Source organism: Cryptotermes secundus, unplaced genomic scaffold (genome assembly GCF_002891405.2).
Source record: "Cryptotermes secundus unplaced genomic scaffold, Csec_1.0 scaffold181, whole genome shotgun sequence".
Taxonomy (NCBI): domain Eukaryota; kingdom Metazoa; phylum Arthropoda; class Insecta; order Blattodea; family Kalotermitidae; genus Cryptotermes; species Cryptotermes secundus.
This window is the reverse complement of record NW_019723906.1, coordinates 1,639,973-1,665,123: the sequence shown is the minus strand read 5'-3', so window position 1 is coordinate 1,665,123 and position 25,151 is coordinate 1,639,973. Positions and strand designations below refer to the sequence as shown.

General features: G+C 42.4%; 2 protein-coding genes across 3 annotated transcripts in view; one reads left to right on the top strand and one right to left on the bottom strand.

The window, feature by feature from the left end:
* LOC111861978 (free fatty acid receptor 4) overlaps window positions 1–3,999 on the bottom strand; it is a 16,275-nt gene extending 12,276 nt beyond the window's left edge. The window contains exon 1 of the mRNA XM_023846973.2: window positions 3,864–3,999. The gene's annotated coding sequence lies outside the window, so the exon portion shown is untranslated. The remainder of the gene's footprint in view (window positions 1–3,863) is intronic.
* LOC111861977 (mucin-5AC) overlaps window positions 1–25,151 on the top strand; it is a 198,007-nt gene that overhangs the window by 35,194 nt on the left and 137,662 nt on the right. The window lies entirely within an intron of this gene.

Below are 25,151 nucleotides of genomic sequence, written 5' to 3'. Positions count from 1 at the left end.
TAATAATAATAATAATAATAAGAAGAAGAAGAAGAAGAAGAAGAAGAATGGTGGTGATGATGGCAATAATAATGGCTCTCGTGAACACAATAATGAATCTTCGGGTTCCATAAAATTCGAGGAATTTCTTGACTAGGCGAGCTTCTCAAGACGAACTCTGCTCCTTGCAGTGATGTAATAATTCAATTCAATTCTTTATTTATTTACATGATGAGCTCAACAGCCAATGACTAATTACACAGTCAGCTCGAATGCAAACAACGAAACCGGTATGACAGTAAACAAATAAAAGCAACAGGAACAATAAAGGAGACAATGAAAACCAAGAAAAATGTATCAGTTTTGGCTTACAACACTCAAAGATGAGTTCCTAAAAATATCTGTCAGTTTACAAACTGCATTTGCGGTTGAAACACATCTAGCTGAAGGGCAGTGCCTAGAAATGCAAGTGAACATGCTGAAGATACGAATGTTCCGAGTAGCAACACGAGCGCCTACTGTTGCGTGAACAGAAGGGCAGCGCCTAGAAGAGCAAGTGAACGCGGTGAAGTTACGAATGTTCCGAGTAGCAACACGAGCGCCTACTGTTGCGTGAACAGAAGGGCAGCGCCTAGAAGAGCAAGTGAACGCGGTGAAGTTACGAATGTTCCGAGTAGCAACACGAGCGCCTACTGTTGCGTGAACAGAAGGGCAGCGCCTAGAAGAGCAAGTGAACGCGGTGAAGTTACGAATGTTCCGAGTAGCAACACGAGCGCCTACTGTTGCGTGAACAGAAGGGCAGCGCCTAGAAGAGCAAGTGAACGCGGTGAAGTTACGAATGTTCCGAGTAGCAACACGAGCGCCTACTGTTGCGTGAACAGAAGGGCAGCGCCTAGAAGAGCAAGTGAACGCGGTGAAGTTACGAATGTTCCGAGTAGCAACACGAGCGCCTACTGTTGCGTGAACAGAAGGGCAGCGCCTAGAAGAGCAAGTGAACGCGGTGAAGTTACGAATGTTCCGAGTAGCAACACGAGCGCCTACTGTTGCGTGAACAGAAGGGCAGCGCCTAGAAGAGCAAGTGAACGCGGTGAAGTTACGAATGTTCCGAGTAGCAACACGAGCGCCTACTGTTGCGTGAACAGAAGGGCAGCGCCTAGAAGAGCAAGTGAACGCGGTGAAGTTACGAATGTTCCGAGTAGCAACACGAGCGCCTACTGTTGCGTGAACAGAAGGGCAGCGCCTAGAAGAGCAAGTGAACGCGGTGAAGTTACGAATGTTCCGAGTAGCAACACGAGCGCCTACTGTTGCGTGAACAGAAGGGCAGCGCCTAGAAAAGCAAGTGAACGTGGTGAAGTTACGAATGTTCCGAGTTCATAATAATAATGTTCATAATAATAATACTTGATTCACAAATGAATACATGACGGGGAGGTTGTACCTCTCACACCGAATGTTTCATTTTCGAAATACTGAAAAAATTCGAGGAAATTTAACACTTATCTACCAAAATGTGCCCCGCTGTTTTGATTTTGATTTCGTTTTAGTCCGATATGACCCCAACTTCACATGAAGCTCAAACAGAAATTCGTCATTTTCTTCAAGACGGCTCATTGTGAAGTTTGGTGCCGAATGTCGAGTAGCTTACTTAAAACTCGTTAAGACACACAACTTTAATTCGCAATGCCTTTTCTTGCAGTGCGATATCTCTAGTGTCACAGCTACGCTACAACAGATTAGTACATGCAGTCATAAACGTGTCTGTATCAAAGAAACAATAAGGTCATTGACGTATATAAAATCGCAAAGAATGCGTCTGGGAAACACGGATATTCAAAACTGGTACGTCTGTCCTGTTTCCGACGAGACTTCCAATGAACTGTTGACATGTGTGACGACAGAGAAGCAGACTGTCTTTACGACACCGTGTAGACTGCTACGTTATTAGCGACGTTTCGAAGGAAACTGCTGTCACCATCGTCAGGATAATGGGAATAGTAAGCTTCCTCCTCACACGTCAGGTATCATACTCAGAATGTGACAATCCAAACCTCGACACGCGCCTTGGGTTACAGCCCGCTTCTTGGTTAGACATTAGATTCTGTGACAGGACGCGCTGCCGCTGGTTCTCGAAACGTTACGGCTAATGCCGTCATTTTGATACAGATATTGTAATGGCGAATGCACCGAAAATGCATTCAGAAATATCGTGAAAAGTCAGCTTAATTGGTAGATGTTTTATAACATTCCGTGATCTCGTAACGATGTCTTATTAATAGAAATAATTTAGATACCCACACAGGCTATAAAGCGGTAAATTCTTCCTGCGTTTAATTAATTAAACCTCACGCCATGATAACGTATTACCGTTCTTCAACCCGGGACTAGAAGCAAGTGAGTCTTTAACTTCACGCCACGATCGCTTTAACCCCACAGAAAGAGCCCTCGGTACCAGTTTGATAACAAGTTGGCTAAGCCCAAGAGCAATTGTGGACTGTGTGGAGTAGATAAAAGTTTCTTACCCCTACCGGGAAATAAAACCCTGCCATTCTGTTTTTTTTATCATAGGCTATACTGTCAGGAAGAATCGATTCGTAATTGTTTCTTATAAATATCTGCGTAATAACAGGGAGCCGGGATAGCTCAGTCGTTAAGGGTCGGAGTTCGAGTCCCGTTATGGGCAAGAATTTTCGCTTCTCTGTTCCAGACAGGTTCTGGGGCCCACCCAGCCTCCTATCCAGTGGGTATAGGGGACTCTTTCCCCGGGGGTAAAGCGACAGGAACGTGGAGCTGGCCACTCACCTCCAACTAGTGCCGAAGTCAAGAAAACCTGGATCTATATATTCATTGGTCCATGCGTCTTCATGGCGTAGTTCTTAACAGAACAAATCTATATAATAACAAGAACATGATTTGAACAGGATGATGATCGGAAAAATGAACCTAGACAACTAAGTCCTTATGGGTCACATTAACAAATCTTCTAAAGATAAAGGAAAGAGTGTCGGTCGTTAAAAATTTTACGGCGTTTATATTAAGACATGCTAAATTCGGAAGCTAGGTGTATTATCGGTACTGTGAATAATGAAGCATCATATCTCGACCATAAGCCACTATCGCAGCACACCAGTTCTGCCGGGCCGAGTTCTAGCGCTGCGTGAAGAGTCCATGGGTGCATATGCAGTTCTATTGATGACGTAAGAGTTACTTTTGATGCGAGGAACTGATCTACATATTTTTTTAAAAATGATCTCACAGAAAACATGGCGTGTCTCAATAAAAGAAACCGATGAGCAATGCCATTTAGGGGAAATACGGAGTTATTCTGAGAATTGTACGAAACAAAAAATACACTCTGGGGGGAAATTGCAGAACTATTTCAATTTAAAGCGGTGCGTATAGTAACCACTGTGGTTTAAACTTTTAAATTGGTGTTGCTTGCGGTCACAGCACTTTGTAACACACATTGGCGTATTACAGAATTTTACGTTTTCACAGGAATGAGAATGTAGTCTGCTTCTGCCTTGGAAATGGAGGCAGCTGCTTCCTCCAAAACGTCGGTTTACACAATATCTACACGGCGCCACATTCCAGAAGACGGCATTCTTCATAGTCACCGTCGTGAAAACCTCGAATCTTACAAAAAACCATATTAGACGGTCGGCTAAATTGCAGTAGTTTGATCAGAGTTTTATTCTCCGTTAGAGAAAACTGTAGTGATTCTGGCGAAATGGAGTGAATTCGGGAAGAAGACGGCTGTTGGTGTTCCAGCGATAATGGTTATTCCAAAAAATTATTCATATTGACGTAAAGACATGAAGAACTCGGAACATGGAATATTGAAGTTAAGACTGAATTAAAGTTAGACATGCATTCGTCTTACTCACTATATTGTTGATTCTGTAACTCCGTAACAATGTTGCCGCGCATCCCACAGCACACCTACTCTCTAGACCACACCACACAGCACTAACACACTTCGTTCCATGCGTACTCTAGTACGCGACTGCAGCTGCCGAAGCAAGGTGTGAAACAAGCCCGCGCGCTTGACTCAACAGCGAATGACGTCATGTCACGTCATCGTTTCTATTGTCCAGCCACATCCAAGATCAACATTCGTGTAATAATATTGCTGTTGGATCTTCCACGGTTTTATTGTGCGTCATTTCACGCAATTCATCAGTGAAACGACACTGTATATCATTGGCAGAACAGATAATTGAAACAGTTACAACCTGAAGTATACTGAGCGTTTCTGAGAAAACGTCAGCTGATTGGATGAGCTGGTAGAAATTCACTAGACGAACATAGCACACAAATACAAATTCAGCGGACAGTAATTTAAACTGCTCTCTACTCAGCTGTGGAGATGAGGGCTTGGCTGGGCCGAACTGGAATCTGTGAATGTTTTTCTTGTGTTTCGTTTTACCTTACTGTAGGGTTTCACTTACATGAATATAAGCACTGTACATGGGACGCCCGCTTGCGTGAATTAGTCATAACAAGGAAGATGACATCAAAACACATAAATGTCGCAGAACCAGGCCAATCAACTACAACCATCCACCATTAGTTGACGTTAATTGGTTCCAAGAAATGTCGTCGATTAACGATACGTTGACTAACGAACCCAGTTTTAGTAATTGATTTTCTTTCCATTGTAGGGCCCATAATTTCACTAATTTTATTCAGAAAGCTGCCAAAGGTGACGAAAAACCAGTACCAGAGTGGCTGACCGATATGAATGAGGTTATGAACACCACCAGTGGGCGAAGGCAATGGCGATTGTTGATTGACTGGGGAAAGATGATCAGACGATCATTTCGGTAAAAGATAAAGGTGAAATTGTCCCTGTGCTTAATTAATTAAGCACCATGCCATGGAGACATAAGGGGGAATGGATGTATAGCTCCAATATTCTTGACCTCGGTATTAGATGGAGGTAAGTGGTTAGCATCACTCTTCGTCCGATTTACCCGCGGGGAAGGATCAAATACCTACTGTGCTGGAGGCTGAGTGGGCCCCAGAGCCGGCCTGGGCGCTGTCGAGTAGAGAAAAATCTCTTGCCCCTGCCCGAAATCGATCCACGCCCGTCCAGCCCATAGCCCGTCGCTATACCGATTGAGCTATCTGTACTCTTCGATCGTTTGGTTGTAATGTGAAAGTGCCTGTAGATTGAATCGTCGATTAGGGGGTGATGATTGTATCCGATTTGAAGTCTTCACTTCGGTAACTACCAGGATCACTGCTATGTCGTGGAACGTGGGAACGAATAGTCTTGCCCGATGGTACTGCTCACTGCCTGAGGTTTCCTCCTGGCAGTGACTATGGAAGGAAATGTGTTCTAGGAAGAAGAAGAAGAAGAAGAAGGTATTTCTGTAACAGGTAGTGGACACCCATAGGGTTGTGAGACTTCGAGGCTCCCACATTTTCTAGACAATCGGCACGCAGATGGCGGTGAGGTTGTCAGCCTCACGCGCCGGCTACCCTTTAACCTCACGATGAATCCTGGTACTCATTTCCATTAGAGACTGAGTCGAGTCCAAGGCCATAGTGCGGCTGAAAGGATTAGGTCAATTGAAGAAATCGAATGACCTCATCGGGGATTGAACCTGCGACCTTCCGCCTTGTAGCATAGTGACTCAACCAACCATACTACCGCGTGCCTCCGTCCTCTGGGGTGTGACGCCATGTAGTATGGCAATAATTTACCGACGTTTCGGAGGAACTCACTGCGCAGTAAACACTGTGCTTGCTACTTGCTTTCCCGGCTTGCTCTTCTGTCCTGAAAATGGAATGAGTATTTTCCGCCTAAATGTCGGTGAACTTCTATCAGATTACACGGCGTCACGTGCCAGTGTTACAAATGATCGTGACAGGCGACGTACGTGAGATTTGAGATTCTCGTAGAGGGAAATATTAAGACGATGGTATGTTACGCCGTGTGGTTTGGTAGAAATGTACCAGAGTTTCGTAGAAGGAGCCGGGGTTAGTCCACAGATTAAGCTGAAGCCTGTTCCCACTTTATAATAGCTTCTTGAATTGTCTTGATCCTTCTGGGTTGATCTGCTTAAGGGGCCGATTCATGTGGAGCCTTGTAGGAAGTTCTGAGGCGACACAGGGCAGCTACTTCAGTTCACAAAGGACATCAGAGATTCCGTCACTACTACAGCGTCAAGTAAGACCGGAAGCCGATAAAGAATTATGGGTAGATTAAAGCTTAGAGGTGTGCGATCTTGGCTTGTTTTGAGGCATTATCCTGATGTTTGCTTGAAAAGCTCACGGAAAATTTCAACAGACCTCAACCGGAACAGTCCGTAACCAACCGAGATTTCGATCGGTTACTTTCCGAATACAAGTCTACATCGTTGCCGCTACACAAGTCTGATCGAAATGCGCGTGTCAGGTATCCCAGAGTTTTGTTTTCAAATTCGAGTTATGGTACATTTACTTGTGTTTCCGCTAGTTATGTAATTGTTCGTTTACCTGTGAAATTATCACCTATTTAAAAATGTTGTAATTGTATTGATAATGAAATAATTATCTTGCTAGAGATTGCTACATATATATTGTGACATGTTGACCCCTACCTCCCCAGCGGTATGTGGCGGTAACATAACGCTCGCGTTACTACGGTAATAGGCGAGTTCCCGCCCCGCCACTCCCCTCCGCGGTGACGTCACCGACGGATATCGCGGTCGCTAGGCAACGCGAATCAACAGCGGCGACGTTACGATAGTAACAGCGGTGACCTCCGCTAGCGTTACATAGCAACACAGCGCCAGGCAAAAAGGGTGCCTATTACGTGGCTGTTTTCCCGTATTGTCCGATCGAGGCTACATACGGAGCAGCGAAGGCTATTCACAGTCAGAGAGTTCTAATGTGGCTACCAGCGAGTTCTACTGTAGCAGTCGGCGACTTCAGTTGTACGGTGACAGCCGCCGAGTTATAAAGTAACAGCCAGCCGACTACAAGTTGGAGTATAGCAGCCGTCGCGGAAAGAAGATCCGGGCGTGTGTGTAATTGTGTAATCGGGAGCGTGTGATACAGTGTTACAAAGCTCCCCTACGGTAAACGTGTTACTACTGAAGACAGAGTGAACTGATTTGCGCATAGGGTTATAAATCGTGAAACCCCGCAACAGTGTTAACAGATTAATGCGATTAGGGTTATAAAGTGTGAAACCCCGCAACTGTGTGATAAGTAATTGTAGCCGTTATTTGTAGATTGTTAAATAAACCAGTTAACCATCTCTACGGCGTCTTCGGTAACGTAAACACGTTACAATATCAATGGAGAAAATCCTACTTTAGAAGCTAGTAGGCACTCACATAGTCGAGAAAATCCACTCTCTTTATGGAATTTCAAATAGTTATTTACCTTATGGTATAGCCCAACACTGGTCTCCATCATAAGCCAAATCAATTCAGTTCACACTCACATATCGCATCCCATTAAGATTCATTTTAATATTACTAGCCCTCCATCTAAGTCTATGCCTTCTAATTTTTCTATTCCGTTCAGATTTGCTACTAAAATTTTATGATTTCTCTTCTCTTCAACGTTTGCTACGTAACCCGCCCATTCCATCCTTATTTATTTGATCACCCTGAAGATATTCAGTGGAAAGTACAAACTATAAATCTCCTGAAGAAAACAGTCTTCTGGGATTTGGCACCGTGTATATGTGGTGTTAACCGACGTTTCGGTCACAGTCTGATTTTACCGGTTCTCACGGTCTCTTCGCTTTGCAGATTTCTTATATTTTTTCTTCTACCCTGAAGATGGAGGCGATACGTTCCTCCGAAACGTCGGATAACACCACATATACACGGTGCCAAATCCCAGAAGACTACTTTCTTCATAGTCACCGCCGTGAAAGCCTCAAATCTTATATAAATCTCCTGCTTAGGCTTGTGCAATTATCTTCAGTTTCCTGTTACTGCAAGTGATTTTTCTTAGATGCTTTTGTAAAACACAATTTATGATATGTACGGTTTTATGGCTTTGACCACTTACATTATAATCTTCTGAGTTATATGAATTATATGACAGGATTCTTGTTATTGTCAGTTGCGGTTTCGTCGATCTGAGACGCCCTCACTGACGGGAAGACGGGTCTGTCACCAAATCATTTGAAGACTGAATTTGTTCTAATTTGTTCTGAATTTGCCTGTTACCTCATAGTAAAGACGCCATGCCTCCGCTACAAAGACCAACCGGTTAATGCTGTTTAGGGAAACAGTCGATATTTATTGTGAGAACCACACGAAACACACAAAATTCACTCTGTAAGCAGACTGCAGAATTTTATTATATGGTGGTACGTACAGTGACCACGGGGATAAAGAGGGTTAATTGCATCTAAGAATGCTCGTTGCTGCTCTTGCATGTAGGGCTGCTGCTCGCAGATGAAGCCTGCAAAGGACAAGTATCTGCTGACGTTATCACGTCAGCAGCAGAAACTGCTGATCTTACAAGAAACACGATCCAAAATCTTCATACCATTTGCAGATATAAGCAGAACGTGTCAACTTCTACCTCCCACTTGCAGAATTGAATCGCATATCCCAGTGTACAGTGATCCATTTCACTTGTCCACGCTTGAAATGGCTACACTCAAAAGACTCTTTTGGACTTGCCTGAGGGCCTTTTGTGTTTTTCTTTTTGTTGTTGTTAAACTTCCTACTATCCCTCGGAGCTAGTGGTAATTATCCAGTGGTCGTCCACAGCTGCCCTTGCCCGCAGCACTGCATATTGATGTTAATTACTGTAGATTGGTAAGGCTTGCTCACACGCACACACACACACACTCACTTTTCTCCCTTTTTCTCTTCTTTAGTCTTCGTCTCTTAACCTCTGAAAAAGAAAAGGCAATGAATTGTTTCCCATGACACAGGGTTTTAAGTTCTCACACCGGTGGTTATGAAGATTTCTATCTTCTGGGATTACACTGCATCATATCCCAGAAGAGAAGTTAGGACTCCCTTTTCTGTTATGTTTTTTTTCTATGAATTCATGTTCATGTGTATTTTCTACTTATCTGGTGAACTCGACAGAACAGACGCTTTGAACAAGAAGCTGTTGGCGAGTCAGCTGAAAATGACATCCCCCACTCTTATGGAATCCCAAATTTAGTCACCGTGTTCACAATAGATTGTCATTGACCCTGCCCTAGACCAGTTTAATGCAATCCACGCCTTCATAAATCATTGTCTTAAGATTTATTTTAATGTTATCTTTCGGTATAAAATTAGGTCTCTTCAAGTTGTATCTTCCCTTGTGGTAATCCCCGTAGGATGGAGAAAGTAATTTTGTACTGTACTTCGACAATGATTGGTTCTGTGAACGACAGAGACAGATTTTCTCATCTCTGTAACGCCCAGAACGGCTCTGGGGTCTACACAGCGTCCTATACGACTGGGCGTGTAGCGATAAGGACGTGAAATTGAATATTCACCTCTATCTAGTATCGAGGTTAAGAGCGGTGGAGCCGTACCTCCATTTTCAGAGTTGAAGTGTGTAGTTTAGGAACTACACGATGTTAACCAAAATATCTCAGTTCGAAGAATCGCTACAGCGAGAAAGCGAAGACCTATTATTATGTTTCTTAATCTTCGTGGGGTGTTGTGGGACAGAGGTCAGTTTGTACATTGGTCACTAATTGGCCTATTGTAACAGTCTGGATGAAAGATAATTATGGTGCATTTGGTGGAACCAGAACTGGCAGGGGAAACCAAAGTACTCGGAGTAAACTTGCCCCAATGCCACTTTGTCTACCACAAGCCCCACAAGACCTTAACTTGGGTCGAACTCGGGCTGCCGCGGCGGGAAGCCAGCGATTAACCACATGAATTGTGGTATGGCCCACGTCGAAACTTAAACTTGAACACGATAATGCAATTCTATGAGCGAAGTCGTGTAAGTATTTTGCATCGTTTGGCAATATATGACGCAATCCTGATACCGTGCCTATGACGGGAAGTTCAGCGTATACACAAACTGTTAACGCTTACATAAGACCCATTTATGAAGGAAGAAGGACAAGCAGTTTATAAGAATTGAACCCATCACCGCCTGGCGTGTTGTGAACGAGCTTCTACTTGGTGTTGTTCGTTTTGTCGGTTGATGATCCCGCTGTAAGGGCTCGAATTTCCCCAAATTGATTGACGTGCTTGTATCATTAACCCATCCAGTTGTGTTCCTCGTCAACAGGCAATTGCTTCAAGTAATTGAAACAATTTACAGGGCATTAACTTTTTTGTTTCTTTCTATTTTAAGTTTTATCTCAACACGTGTAGCCTACTTGAAGAACGTATGACTTCGTGCTGAAGCGAAGTTTGAAAAGATAGTCACAGGCTGTTTATATAAAATGCTAACGCGTTATTAGGCCATGTGTTGTATTTAGAAGAAATTCCGCATGCAAGGTTTAGTCTAAAATTTGCAGTATTTGAAATGCTCACAGCAGTGGTTATGAAGGTTCTATCTTCTGGGATATAAACGCTGTTTAGCCAGTTGAAAATTATCCTATATTTCTGAGAACTCTTCATGGTTGATGGTAAACCAAGCAAAAAGCCAGCATGAAGCAGGCAGCAACCAGATCTTTGCTTATACGTGTTATATCTCAGAAGACAGAGCTCATCTACTCGAAAAGTTTTCTGGAGAATTTAGTATTCGTTCATATTAGCCATAATTGGTCATAAATTACGTTTAGAGCGTTGAATGGACAAAAATATGGAAACACCTCGTGAAATGCATGCCTGAATTGAAGTGTTTATTTTAGCGACGTTTGTAGGTGACGCTGTCTTTTCTGCCCAATACCACTACCTGTACAACCTCCGCAATACGTTGCAAGTTTCATTTGTTGTCGAGACAGTGTTCTGTGCAGTTTTTGGTGCATCATCAGAGCTAACAGAATTCGAAAATCGGGCAAATTGTTGGGGCCCGTATGGTGGGTGTTTCCGTAACCAAGGTAGTAGAGGTTTTCGGTGTTTCGCGAGGCACAGTATCCAAGATTATGACCGCATACAGGAGGACTGGATAAACCGCATCCGATAAACACCAGCGTGGACGGAAATGTGTGTTGCGTAATCGAGACAGACGAACATTGCGTAGGATTGTGACGAAAAATAGAAGACTACAGATGCAAAATTGACTGCTGAACTGAATGTCACGCTCACAAACCCTGTCAGCACCAAAACAATAGGAAGGGAACTCCACAAGAAGGGTATTTCTGGACGAGCTGCATTTCCAAAGCCACTCATCAGTGATCAAAATGGCACTAAGAGGACAGTGTGGTGCCGAAGTCATAAAACCTGGACTATGGAGCAATGGAAGACGGTCATTTGGTCGGATGAGTCCACCTTCACACTGTTTCTGACTTCTGGCCGAGTTTACGTCTGGAGAACGCCATCCCAAGCTTACAATCCAGATTGTTTGCTGCCAAGAGTGAAACATGGCGGGGGTTCGGTTGTGGTATGGGCAGCCATATCGTGGTTCTGTTGGACCCATCATTACCCTGCAAAGTCACGTCACTGCCAACGACTATGTGACCATATTAGGCGACCAGGTCCAGCCCATGGTGCAAACTTTGTTCTCCAATGGTGATGCCATTTATCGAGACTACAATGCGTGTGTTCACACAGCTCATCGTCCAGGACTGATTTTCTGAGCACGAAGATGAAGTGTCACGTCTGCCATGGCCCCCACAGTCGCCAGATATCAATATATTGAGTCTTTGTGGTCTGTTTTGGAGAGCAATCTGCGTGCGCACTATCCACCTCCATCATCGTTAACAGAACTTGCCAATGTTTTGCAGATTACCTTGCAAATCATACAGGACCTCTATTTATACAGTCTAAGGAGACTGCAAGCAGTTCTGCAAGGCAGAGGTTGTCCTTCACAATATTAGTCAAGGGATGTGTTTATTGTTGGATGTTTCCATATTTTTGTCCATCCCTGTACATAAAATAATTGTGTGAACCTGAGTCTACAGTTTGAAAATTTGAGTCACTGACGTATTTTTTGTTTACTTTCTGTTTTATACAGAAAGACAAAATATTTCTGTCACCATGTTGTAATAAATGGGAGCTATGATTCCAAGGCAATTACTGTAACCTATTCCAGAATATACGGCGTCAACCAAAAAAGTAAAAAATATTAATTACTTTATAGCTTTACTCGTAAAACCGATGGAAAGATTTCCGTTAAATTCTTTATCACTATCACGTCATCAGTAATCGTCCCTCTTTCATAAATTTCAGTTTCTTGCCTTCGGTAATAATGCGTAAACACGGAGTTTATACGAACTCTGAAACTCAAGCGACGTTAGTGCCATCTAATGTAAGGATCTGAATTATTTGTGACAATTGATATATGAAAAAGACGCAGTGTTTTTTGAAGACTTTTTTTTTACATAAGTAGTAACAATATTTATTTTGATGTAACATTTATTAAAGAAATTCTGCAAGAATATGAAGTGTGGAACCGAAGTAACTTGAAATATTATACCTAAAATTTTGATTGGAATATTAAAAATTACGCAACTGACGATGATTTAATAATTTAATTCGATAGCCATTAAATAGGTAGGTAAAGTTAAAAGGTAAAGTTGTCCCTGTGCTTAACTAATTAAGCACTGCGCAATGAAGGCGTGTGGGGGAGTAGATGTATAGATCCACATTTTCTTGACCACGGCAGTATATGAACGTGAGAGATCAGCTTCATGGCCCTGCAGTTTTTGTCCCTGGGGAAAGGGTCCACGGAATCCACTGAGTAAGAGACTGGGTGGGCCCAGAGCCAGTCTGGACATGTAGAAAATTCTTGATCCTACCGGGATTCGAAATCCGACCCCTCGGTCATCCAACCCGTAGCCAGTCGCTATGTCGACTGCGCTATCTCGGCTCCTCTTAGGTAGATACTGCACATAAAAATACTCGTAAACACTATTCTTAAAATGTTTAGTTTACAATTTCTGATAGCTTCGGTGAGTATATAGGAGCGTTTAAAGGATAACGTGTTCTTTAATTCGTCTCAAAATTCACTGTTATGCAAAGACCTAGTTTTTAGGTAGGCGTTTGAATAATTTCGATTGTGCTGTCCAGAATGTCGATGGACCCATAAGCGACCACGATTCTTCTTTTGTTACTTTGTGCGTGAGTAGAGGCGAGCTGATAGTGGGACAGGTGTTCGCAGTAGAACTGTAGCCATTCTCCCCTGAAGACACGATAAAGCGTCACAGCGGTAGACAAGGGAGGATGAGGTGGGTGGGCCGTAGAAGAAACCTGAGACAGATGGGAAATACATGCAATGTTTTATTCGGAGAATCCAAAAGAAAAATATCACCTTGAAAATCTAGGAGTAGATAGGAGAATGATATTAAATTGGATCGTAAAGTTGGAAGGTTTAAAGGTACAGGTTGGATTAATCTGGCTTATGATAGGAATCAATGTTGGGCAATGAACACAATAGTGAAGCTTCAGGCTTCATAACAGCCGGGGAAATACTTCAATAGTTGAGCGACTCTTAGCTTATGAAGATAGCCTCTACTCCGTCCGCTGTGGGAAGGAGGGTTCGTCACTGTCAGTGACGTGGATAATTACGTCACCACAAGAAAGGTAGTAGATTCTGTTTTCAGGGAAATTCAGGCATACGTATACAGGACTTTTCTTCGGCGAGGTTGCCTCTTCAAGGTATGATGTACCCTGGTTCGTAGAGTAGTTAGGCTTTATGCGGTTTCCACAGGTTAAGAATTTCGATTTGTGTAAATGCAAGGGCACATTCATTCATATGTTCAGTCAGAAATGGTCAGTATTAGAAACGAAGGAAATAACCGGGAATAATTGCTTTCACTTCCGTAACCAAGATTGCATTTATCGTCGTTTTTATGACATTACGGCCTTGTGGCGCTGAATCACACGTGGCCGCCTGCAGCCTGTCAACGCTTAAGCTTCTGGTAATGTATAATGCGTGCTACATATTTAGCATTCTTCGAATACAGTCAAAACTAGCCATTTTTATGGTATATGTATGTATGTATGTGTGTGTGTGTATATGTGTATTTTTCACTTTTAGGTTAATTATCTAGGCTATTGTAGCATCAGGAATTGCAGAGCTTTGAATCGGACGGCGGATTGGTCAGTAAGTGAGGTTTTGGTGTGAAGCGGTCGTGGTATATTTAGCATTTTGAAGACTCGTGTTTATATATATTGTGAAATGACGCCTGAAAACAAGGTTAGCGGAGCCAGAGCGGAAGTCTATTCCTAGCCAACGGTTCGGTAATCATGTCCACGCTGCAAAGAATAGACATGGGATAATCCATTGCTAGCCAACGGTTCGGAAAGCACGTTTCAGTGATAGCCAACATTTTCCATGGATCCGTGCAGAGAAGAACGAGGCAGTAATTCACAGAGGAGTTCGATGGTTTAGTGAGCAGGGATTCTTCGTTCCTCATTCGTCGCAGCAGAAGAGAAGACACTCGTAGTCTAGTAAGGAATGGAACGAGTCCTTGTAATTGTTTGTAATTATGATCAGAGTGCCGATAATTCCAATCATCCGATCCAGAACCCGTTATTATTAGTCACGGAACCCGGGACACGTGACAACATAATATACCTCATAGAAAATACCTTGTGTCTCCATTTTAAGGACCAGTCTGTTAATACATTTAGGCAAATAATTGATGTTTAGTTGGTTGAGGGGCTATGCTACAGGCCCGGAAAGTCGCGAGTTCAAGTCCCGATGAGGTCATTGGATTTTTTTCAATTGACCTAATCCTTCCGGCCGCACTAGGCCCTGGGGTTTATTCAGCCTCTAACAGAAATGAGTACCAGGAATTAATTAAATAATTTTCCTGCGGGTTAAAGCGCGGCCGGCGCGTAAGGCTGACAACCTTACCGCGATCTTTGAGCCGATTGTCTGGATAATGTGGGACCCTCAACGTCTTACAACCCTATGGGCCTTCACGGCCTGGTACAGGGATAGCTTTACTATTTTACTTTACTTTACTTTACATGAAATCAGCAAATGTATTCAGCGGGCATATTGACGAATTTATAGTGATAAAGCAGGCGGTAGGCCCTGCATGTAGTTATCACTGTGCTTTAAAGGGCTGGAAGACTATTTCTACATTCGTTTGAAACAAAAAACAAACTCCGTGGCCTGTAGTCCGCAACCGAACTGTACCGACGGAGGGACCGGCGCTTGTCGGCGAAGTTAGTGCCAACTTTAGAGGATAGAGGGTATCGCGTGGACAGCGCAACGAATCCCCACGGCCATTAATTTCAATTTTCTAGACCGGAGCCGCTATTTCCTTGAAATATCTCCTCAATTATCCAGGATCCCGTTCCAAGCCCACTATTTCTCAGAAAATCTGGTAGCGCCGAGAATCGAACCCGGGACCTTTGGATCTATAGCCAGGAACTCTGATCGCTAGACCACAGAGGCGGTCTGTAAAGTATAACTCGAAACCGTCAATTCAGGAAAGAGATGCTGACTACTGTGTTAAGTTGGCAAACGCATTTGTGGGCAAATCCTGAAATACAAGTCAGGTCATGCGCAGATGAAACCGCACGATCTGGCAGTATTCACAGAGCCGTATTCTTATTTCAGCTAAGACGCATGCGCAAAAGAGCAATTTTGTGTTTTGCACTCTAACGGTAACCAACCTGCTTCTCTTGCATGTCTTATGCGAAGCCACCAAAGGCTGTAAGTTTCACCATGCGTTCCGGTGACTCCAAGCAGAACAGTGGACTTGTAACTGCCTTCTGCAGCTCCACAGTTTTGCCTGCGTCTGTACGATTTGAAATAGTTCTGGATTCCACCACGCATGACCTACTGGGACGTAATTATGGAAGACATTTCAGCTACAGCTGTATCCTTGAAGTGACGGCTCCTCAACTTGTCCTTCATCCTGTTCTTCAGTTGGTATTTCAGCCTCGGAAATGGATAAAAACTTCACATACGAGGTTAGGAGAGCACGGGGGCCGGGAAGCACAGTTGCCCCTAGCTTCACGAGTTTCTGAAACACGAGGAGCAATTTGCACTCTGAGAAAATTACCATTACAAAAGTCACGTATTTTCCAAGATCTATGACAGTACATGCCGGTCACGGTAGGCGAGCGGTCTAAGGCATGCACTGTCTTCGCTCGCTCGGAAACCGAGATTGTGGGTTCGAATCCCCCTCAGGGCATGGATGTTTGTGTGCGTTTTTCTGTGTTTGTGTACAGGTAGAGGCCTTGCGACGAGCTGATCACCCGCCCAAGGAGTCCTACCGAATGTGTAAGATCTAGAAAACAGAAGTGAAACGAAGAGTTTCATGGAGGTAGGCCTAGGCCCAAATTGGAGCTGTAGCGCCACAGGAAAAATAAAAAATGACAGTACATAATTCTAGGCCAAGGTTTCTGTACGGTCGCACAGCACGTGTTATTTTGGCTGTCATGTAATAAGTGACTGTACTGAATGTACCAATGAGTCAGTACGTTTATTATATCAAATTAAAAAAAAAATACACGTTTCTCTATTTCTGGCCGTCTTCAGGTGTATACATGTGAAATTACAAATATATGAGTATTACGCTATTGCTAAATATTTTGTTTAAATGGATCAATTGTTGGTCAATATAGTTAAAGTTTCTTTAAAAATTTCTTAGTTGACGTAAAATGTGAAATCTACCATTTCTACAGTTGTAAAAGTAGTATACAAGTCATGAATATATTGGATGGTATTTTGAGTGGTGTAATCGTATTTTTACGTGGATTCTGTAGGTAGTGTTACCGCTCTTAGAAGTCTTCCATATTCTCTTCTGTGTGTCTTGCCCGCTTGTATCTGCAACACATAGGAGTAAGATTTAGGAAATATTATTATTGTTGTGGTTCTTTAGGTCTCTGTGTGTTTTTTTTTTTTTTGCTTACACATGGGTGTATGGCTGTTAATACTTCAGTGCTGGATATACACAGTTTTGGATCAGTTCGTTTATAATTTCCTGCAATGAAAAGTGGATGACGTGTTGTTTCGTTTCCTTCATGTGTTGTTGGTGCTGGTAGAGATTAGGGGCAACTATGTATATGTGGTATACTTATTGTGAATATGAGTAATTAGTGTGTAGGGGGTGTATACAATGTGGTTTTTAAGTAGGTTGAATTTCCTGAAATATAATTGTGTATCAAGCGTGAGGGAGGTGAGAAACGTGTAGAAAATTATAGTCAGTAAACATGACGGGAAAAGAGACTTTTGGAGGCCATGCTTGCAATGAGACCAACTTCGCAACAATGCGTTCTTAACTTCATTAATATATTTTCCTCCATCAACTTTTGAATGTCTGAACTAATCTTTATGAAACTCGGTATGTAAATCATGGCACCTGAGCCCATCTCAACTGGTACTTCATAAATCCCTCTCATCAGTCTATGTGTCTGTATGTGTATCCCCTATCGTTGCTAGGCAACGGCTCCTGTCTTATTTATGTACACTTCTCCAGAAGAATATGTGGGACGCTTCATTCACCATATTAACTCATGATGATGGAGACAAAAGTCAGCCTCGAAACGCTGGCGGCTGACTCATTTTCGCATGGCTGATCACCAGAGAAAATTTCATTGCAAAGTTAATCATGAAACTCCGGCGGACTTATGACCCCGGAACACCAAACAATAGCCGTACTATTGCCGGGAGATCAGATTTGGAGCAGTGATGCAGTCAGCTCGCTATGTTAGCTCTGAGCCTGAATTTAATGCGAAATACTGACTGCAGAAACTTCCTCTGTCAACAGGATACGAGGCCAGGAAGTCTGTCCAGATAAAAGTGCGAAAGTAATTTGATCACCAAAGAATTTCCGGAAATTCGAACTAAGCCACTGTTGCACACAGGAAACAGACATTTAGAATAGGACGTGTACATGTTTTATTGCTGTCGGGTTTGTGACAAAGAAGAACATTTTTGTACATAGCTTTCTCATCGCTGCAGTAGTACCTAACCTTTCATTCGAGACTGAATTTTTTGTTTATAAGTGTTCCTCGTCGGGTTATGAAACTGCAAAGCTTGTGGTTCATACTTTCCATAATTTAAATCAGTGGTACTATCTGGGAATCCCCTCCCCCCACAGCCTCTGACATTAAGGGAGGAATATAGACTGAGGGTGTTTGAGAACAGGGTGTTGAGGAGAATATTTGGACCGAAGAGAGATGAAGTGACAGGAGGTTGGAGAAAACTGCATAATGAGGAGCTTCATAAGTTGTATTCTTCTCCAAGTACAATTAGAATGATCAAGTCAAGGAGGATGAGATGTGTAGGGCATGTAGCACGAATGGGGAAGAAGAAAGATACATGTAGGATATTGGTGGGAAAGTCAGAAGGAAAGAGACCGCTAGGAAGACGTAGGTGTATGTGGGTCGATAATATTAGAACGGATCTCAGAGAGATAGGATGGGGTGTAATGGACTGGATTGATCTGGCTGAGGATAGGGAACAATGGAGGGCTCTTGTGAATACGGTAATGAACTTCCGGATTCCGTAAAATATTGGGAAGTTCTTGAGTAACTGCGCAACTGGCGCAACGTGAAGTTAGTTATGTTAATGGTGAAGAGACTTCTGATCGTTCCAAAAACTGCTGCACTTGGTGGTTGGTTTTAAGCAATAAATCGAGGAATATTTTCTATTATCGAGTATGGAATCTTATTTTGTTATTTACTTGAGCTTGCTGATATTCACTGCGCAGATGCAGGCATGCGTATGTTGCTCAGAAACGTGTTATACTATTGCAGGAAAGGAACAGCAAGAAAGGGTTTTACTGAATATGAGTATACAATATTAGCTTTTTCTGGTTACTATCTATATGACGGTCCTTTACTTCCCCCCTAGTAAATGAGCATAGGGTACCGGCAGCCCTAGACAGGAAGACAAGCAGAGCTCTTATTTACGGCTTGCTTCTTGCTGGTAACTTGGGTTATCATTCGACCCTGAAAATAGAGGCAGTACATTCTTCCGAAATTCTGGTGAACTTTCACGAGACTACACGTCCAAATCCAAGGAGATATGATTCTTTGAAATAATATATAGCCTACTTGTTATTAGAGCCTCTAATTATACTTGAAACAGCTTTTAATATCCTTAATATGAGTAATTAATTAAACACAAGGATATCTGAATTTTGTGGTTATAGAGTAATTGAAGTGTGCATAGCAAAGTAAATTTGTATTTGCAGCAATTGCACATTACGACCAGTATGGTATGAAAAATGGGATGCGCTGTAGCGTAGTTGGTTGAGGCATTATGCTAGAAGCTGGAAGGTCGCGGGTTCGATTCCCGATGGGGTCATTGAGTCTTTCAATTGACCTAATCCTTCCAGCTGCACTATAGTCCTGTGGTCGACTCGGCCTCTAACAGAAATGAGTACCAGAAATCTTCATGGGAGTAAAGGGAGCCTAGCATGTAAGGCTGACAACCTCACCGCCTCTGTGAGCCGATTGTCTAGAGAATGTGGGAATCTCGACGTCTCACAACCGTATGGGCATCCATAGGCTGTTATAGGGACAGCTTTACGTTTTTATTTTCATGGTATGAAAAATGACAACATATTTGTACTCATTTAAATCTTGTCTTCAGATGAGCTCATCAAACGAAGGAGAAACAATAGAAACGAAGCCTAGAGACAGATTTCCAATATAGGAATGCTTGCATGGCTTTCATTCAACGCAGTGCATGGGGTGTTTTCAAATGCTAGCGGATGGGGCGTACCCCTGAACAGCTGTGAAAGTGTGTTGGAACAATAGGTGAAAGGGAAGTGTGGCCATCTGCCCTCTGGTTGCCGCACTGAGGCCCATTGATCTGTAACAATGTATGCAACCGGAAGTGCATGGGCTCCTCAACTGATTCCGCCAGTTGTGATGGAAATGGTCTCATCCAGACTTTTCTTCCTTCATGCATTCATCATCTATCTCATGTGTGCTACATGCCTGGTCCGTCTGCTNTACCTATGTCCCTTGTTATGGGGCTGATAGTAACTCACTTTGTCAGAAGATTTCCTACTTTCTATGGAACCTGAATATTCATTGCCGTGTTCACGAGAGCCAGGGACTGGAGCCTATTAAGAATCGAATGAATCTAGTCCATTTTTTCTTCTCCTGACAGCCATTTCAATATTATTCTCCCATCTACGCGTAAGGTTACCAATTGTTTTTTCCTTCATGCATTTATCATCTATCTCATGTGTGCTACATGCCTGGTCCGTCTGCAAGCCTTCATTTGATGGTCCTCATAATATTTAGATAAGAACATTGACTATGAAGCACTTCATTGCGTATTTTCTCTGTCCTGCTGGTACATTTTGTCTCTTAAATTGAAGTATTCTCTTCAGCTTCCTGTTCTCGATCTGTATTCTTCTGTCAGGACGAGAAACCAATGTTAACACCCATACAACACAACAAGTAAAATTACTATTTTGTGCTGTTTGTATTTTCAATTTTGCGTTCTTAGGCAGGAGAAGAGACTACAGAATATCTCGAACTGAACGGCAACGAGCATTCCGTGAAATTTAAACTGCCCTTACTTTCTCCGTGAATGCAACTTTTGGGTNCTCTGTCCTGCTGGTACATTTTGTCTCTTAAATTGAAGTATTCTCTTCAGCTCCCTGTTCTCGATCTGTATTCTTCTGTCAGGACGTGAAACCAAAGTTAACACCCATACAACACAACAGGTAAAATTACTGTTTTGTGCTGTGTGTATTTTCAATTTTGCGTTCTTAGGCAGGAGAAGAGACTACAGAAGATCTCGAACTGAACGGCAACGAGCATTCCACGAAATTTAAACTGCCCTTACTTTCTCCGTGAATGCAAGTTTTGGGCGAATTTCCTTATTTTGTAAGAGTAGAAGGACGTTTATGAGATAACTTTGCTGTGAGTGTGGCTGCGTGTTCCCCACTAACAAAATTTTGTGCGTGTATTCGTTTCCGAGAGAGCGTATTTATCGAACCGTTGTCTATCAAAGACCGTCTTTTCTGACTACACTATTCTGGCTTTCAGTCGTTACGTCACATTGCATTCAAACGTCACTGGACGTAGTGATGTGGTTCGTGTAATACCGAACACCCGGTACGTAGTGAAAGGAAGTAGCGGATTGGTTCTGCTCATCACTTCCTGTTAGTTGTTACTGTCGTTAGTGCGCCGTATTCTGNTGAGTGTGGCTGCGTGTTCCCCACTAACAAAATTTTGTGCGTGTATTCGTTTCCGAGAGAGCGTATTTATCGAACCGTTGTCTATCAAAGACCGTCTTTTCTGACTACACTATTCTGGCTTTCAGTCGTTACGTCACATTGCATTCAAACGTCACTGGACGTAGTGATGTGGTTCGTGTAATACCGAACACTCTGTATGTAGTGAAAGGAAAGGATTAGTTCTTCTCGTCACTTCCTGTTATTTGTTACTGTCGTTAATGTGCCGTATTCTTAAGGTCTGGGGTTAGAATCTCGGCTCAGGTAACGGATATACTGAAGTCACTTGTTGGATTGCATTGGTCCTTACGGACTAGTATTGGGACAATACCTGAAAATAGGATATGATCTCGTTCTTCCACATCTTGGCAAATACGTCATTCACACTTACTTTAACATCAGGCTCTATATAACACATACAACTGTAAAGTCTTCATTAAATTAGCCCAGAATCACAGACTGCTGAAGTCGTTCATTTATTGCACCTCAAGCGATACGAACCCTGCAGCTGTGGCCATGAATTTAGACATCTGGAATCCTCGGCCTCAGAACTAATCATAGGACAGAGAATCGTTTCGATACCCAGTATGACTGTTCAGATGGGAGACTGACCCTTCCTATGACCCACTAAATATCTGAATTCCTTAAGGGAATCATACCTGAGTTCTCAGCTTGCGCGCGGCAGAAGAACTGATCCCATAGCGTAAGTAATATTGCTGTATTGTAGGAATTTCATTATGTGTAGACAGTAAGGCCCCAAAATATTGTGCTTTACTTACTTACTTACTTACTACTGGAGCTGAGCCCTTCTTGAGGAACCGCCAATTCTGTAGCTACTCAAGATTTTCCCAGCATTTTATGGTTCATGGTTCATTACAGTGTTCACAAGAACCCTCCACTGGTCCCTATCCTGAGCTAGAACAATCCAATCCATGCCGTCCCATCCTATCTCTCTAAGATCCATTTTAATATTGTCCACCCACCTACGCCTTGGTCTTCCCAGTGGTATCTTCCCTTCTGGTTTACCCACCTATATCCTATAAGAATTCCTCTTCTCCCTCATTCGTGCTAGATGCCCTGCCAACCTCATCCTCCTTGACTTGATTTACTACGCACGTAAATGGTTTGTGGATACGTTCATCATTTAAGCGAATATAAGCAGGGCGTACAAAGAGTTAAATTTCGCATGTGTGCTTGTTTGTTTTCATAACACCTCGTGTAAATCGTTTTGTAGCGTTAATTAAGGGAAGATAATGAGACAATGGCGCTGGCAGTGAGCCAAACGAAATCGGCCTACTTCTGTAAGACAGCTAAGCTCAAACTGCTGCATCATTCATAGCTTAAAGGGACTATAATATCACACCCTTCCGAGTGTACATCCGATGCACTAGCGAATGCCAGAAGAGGGAAGGGTTGATTTAAACTGCCGCAAGAAACATTAGAAACAAATCCTTACTCTGAAATTGAAAGCATTTATCACAGAGTAAAATATATTCTCTCTCGTTTACCTTTTGTTCCTACTTTGGAATATAGGACATCCGCGAAACGCTTTCATTCACTTCAGTTTCATAATCCCAAAACAGTCAGCAGGACTCCTTGGATGGGGCATCAGCCCGTCGCAAGGCCGCTACCTACAGCACAAACACAGGATAAACGCAGACAAACATCCATGACTTCAGTGGAATTCGAACCCACGATCCCAGTGTTAGATTGGGCGAAGACAGTTGAAGCCTTAGACCGCGCGGCCACTATGATCGGCAAATAATTATACTTATACTCGATAATTAAATGTTGTCAAAATTATTACGAGTGACAAACAGTGCTGAAGATATTCAGTGACTGAATAAAACAAAAATGTCTCGGTATCGTATAGGATTTGGGGTTCTTACAGCGATGGTCATGAATAGTTCTGTCTTCTGGGATATAACGCGTGCATTCCATTGAAAACCAGTCGACATTCGGGAAGAGCATATCGCTTCGATCTTCAGGGCCGAAAAATGAGCGAAGCAAGAAATCAGCATGAAGTGGGTAGCTTGGGTGTTTATTCGACGCTGAAGGTGAAGGCGACATGTTCCTCCCCACCTCGGTTGATTTTCAACTGACTCTAATCCTTCCAGCCGTACAAATGGCCCTAGGGTCAACTCAGCCTCTGACGGAAATGAGTACCAGGAATCTTCCTCGGGTATAAAGTGAGGCCTGCGCATAAGGCTGACAACTTCACCGAAATCTGTGAGCCGATTGTCTAGAGAATTTGGGAGGTTTAGAGTATCAGAAACTTGTGGGCCTCCACGGCCTGTTACAGGGTCAGCTTTACCTTTTACCTACGCGACGCTATATCCAGTAAGATAGAACTGTTCGCCTTTGGTATTAGTTCCAGATTTCTCGGACAGTATAATTTATGATTAATTTGTTCATCGAAAGTTCTTTTTTAATAAAACTGAGAGATGTTGATAAAAATCCTATATAAAGTAGGATTTTTATTGCAGGTTTTCATTTGGAAGTCAATATTTTATGGTGTTTTATTATTTTTGAAGTAAATATTTCAAACGGTTCTGAGTCATGCTTTAAAAAACGGCAAAAATAGGCCAAAGGAACTCCAGGGCTACACGGAAATTTACAGAATCTCTTTGTTTCACTTAAACAAGCGAAGAGACGAAAGTTATTGGTCTCCAAGTGTAAGGTCGCATTCTTATAGAGTGACGTATGACAAACCTGATCTTATTTATAGCTGGCTCCTAATAAACGTCAGGAGGTCCGCGCTGTAACTTTTATGGAGGGAACTCTCTCATTTAGACACTCCAGGGAGCGAACATTAAAAATACATTCAAGGTGTTCAGAATGAGGGGCATCATACACCCACAAAACGACGCCCAAAATTGTTGTTTTTTATAACGCGAGCTCCAACGTCTTGGAAAGTAGTTCGCATGATGGTAATTTTAGAAATATAAGCATTTTTATTATTTTCCTGTTTTGGTCACGAAAGTTCTTTTAAGTTCGTTAGGTATATTCTTAGATATTTAAATTTTAAAAATATTCTGAAATGATTCATTGCAATATATTACTGCATGCTACTAGTTTTGTTCTGAAATAATCCCAGAGGAATGGAACCTAAGTTTTGTATGCCCTATCCATAAGAAAGGCGATATTGTGGTATGCTCTAACTATAGAGGAATTAGTCTGTTGTGCATAGCTTATAAAATGTTTTCCAGCATTCTATTTAACAGACTCTCTCCCTTTATGGAAGGGATAATTGGGGATTACCAATGTGGGTTTCGTCAAGGAAGATCAACTAACGATCAGATTTTCATTATTCGACAGGTCCTTGAAAAGTGTAATGAATTCCAAATTGGAACGCATCATCTTCTCATTGACTTCCGATCAGCCAATGACTCCATAGATAGAGATAGTCTTTTTCTGGCAATGGAAGAGATGCACATTCCACGGAAATTAATCGCCTTAGTCAGAGCCACTATGAGAAAGACCCAATGCAAAATTAAGATTCAGAATATGTTGTGCAGCCCTATAATAAGTAGAAATGGAGTTCGAGAAGGGGATTCCCTAGCCTGCCTCTTGTTCAATATAGCATTAGAGAAGGTAGTTAGAGATGCAGGCATCAACACAAGGGGAACTATATTCTACAAGTCAGTTCAAATTTTGGCATTTGCAGATGATATTGATATAATTGGTAGAACACAAAATCTATGAAAAAGCTTTTCTTAATTTGGAAAGAGCAGCAAAAAATATGAATCTACAAATTAACCAAAATAAAACAAAGTATATGCCGGTAACCAAGAAAGACTGTGCTAATTGATTTGCATATATTGAAATTGGCTCACATAAATTTGAGGCTGTATGTAGTTTCACTTACCTTGGATCAGAAGTTAACTGTAAAAATATCAGTGATGAAATAAAAAAGCGTGTATTTGTGGCAAATAAATGTCTCCATGGCCTTAGGAAACACCTGAAATCCCAA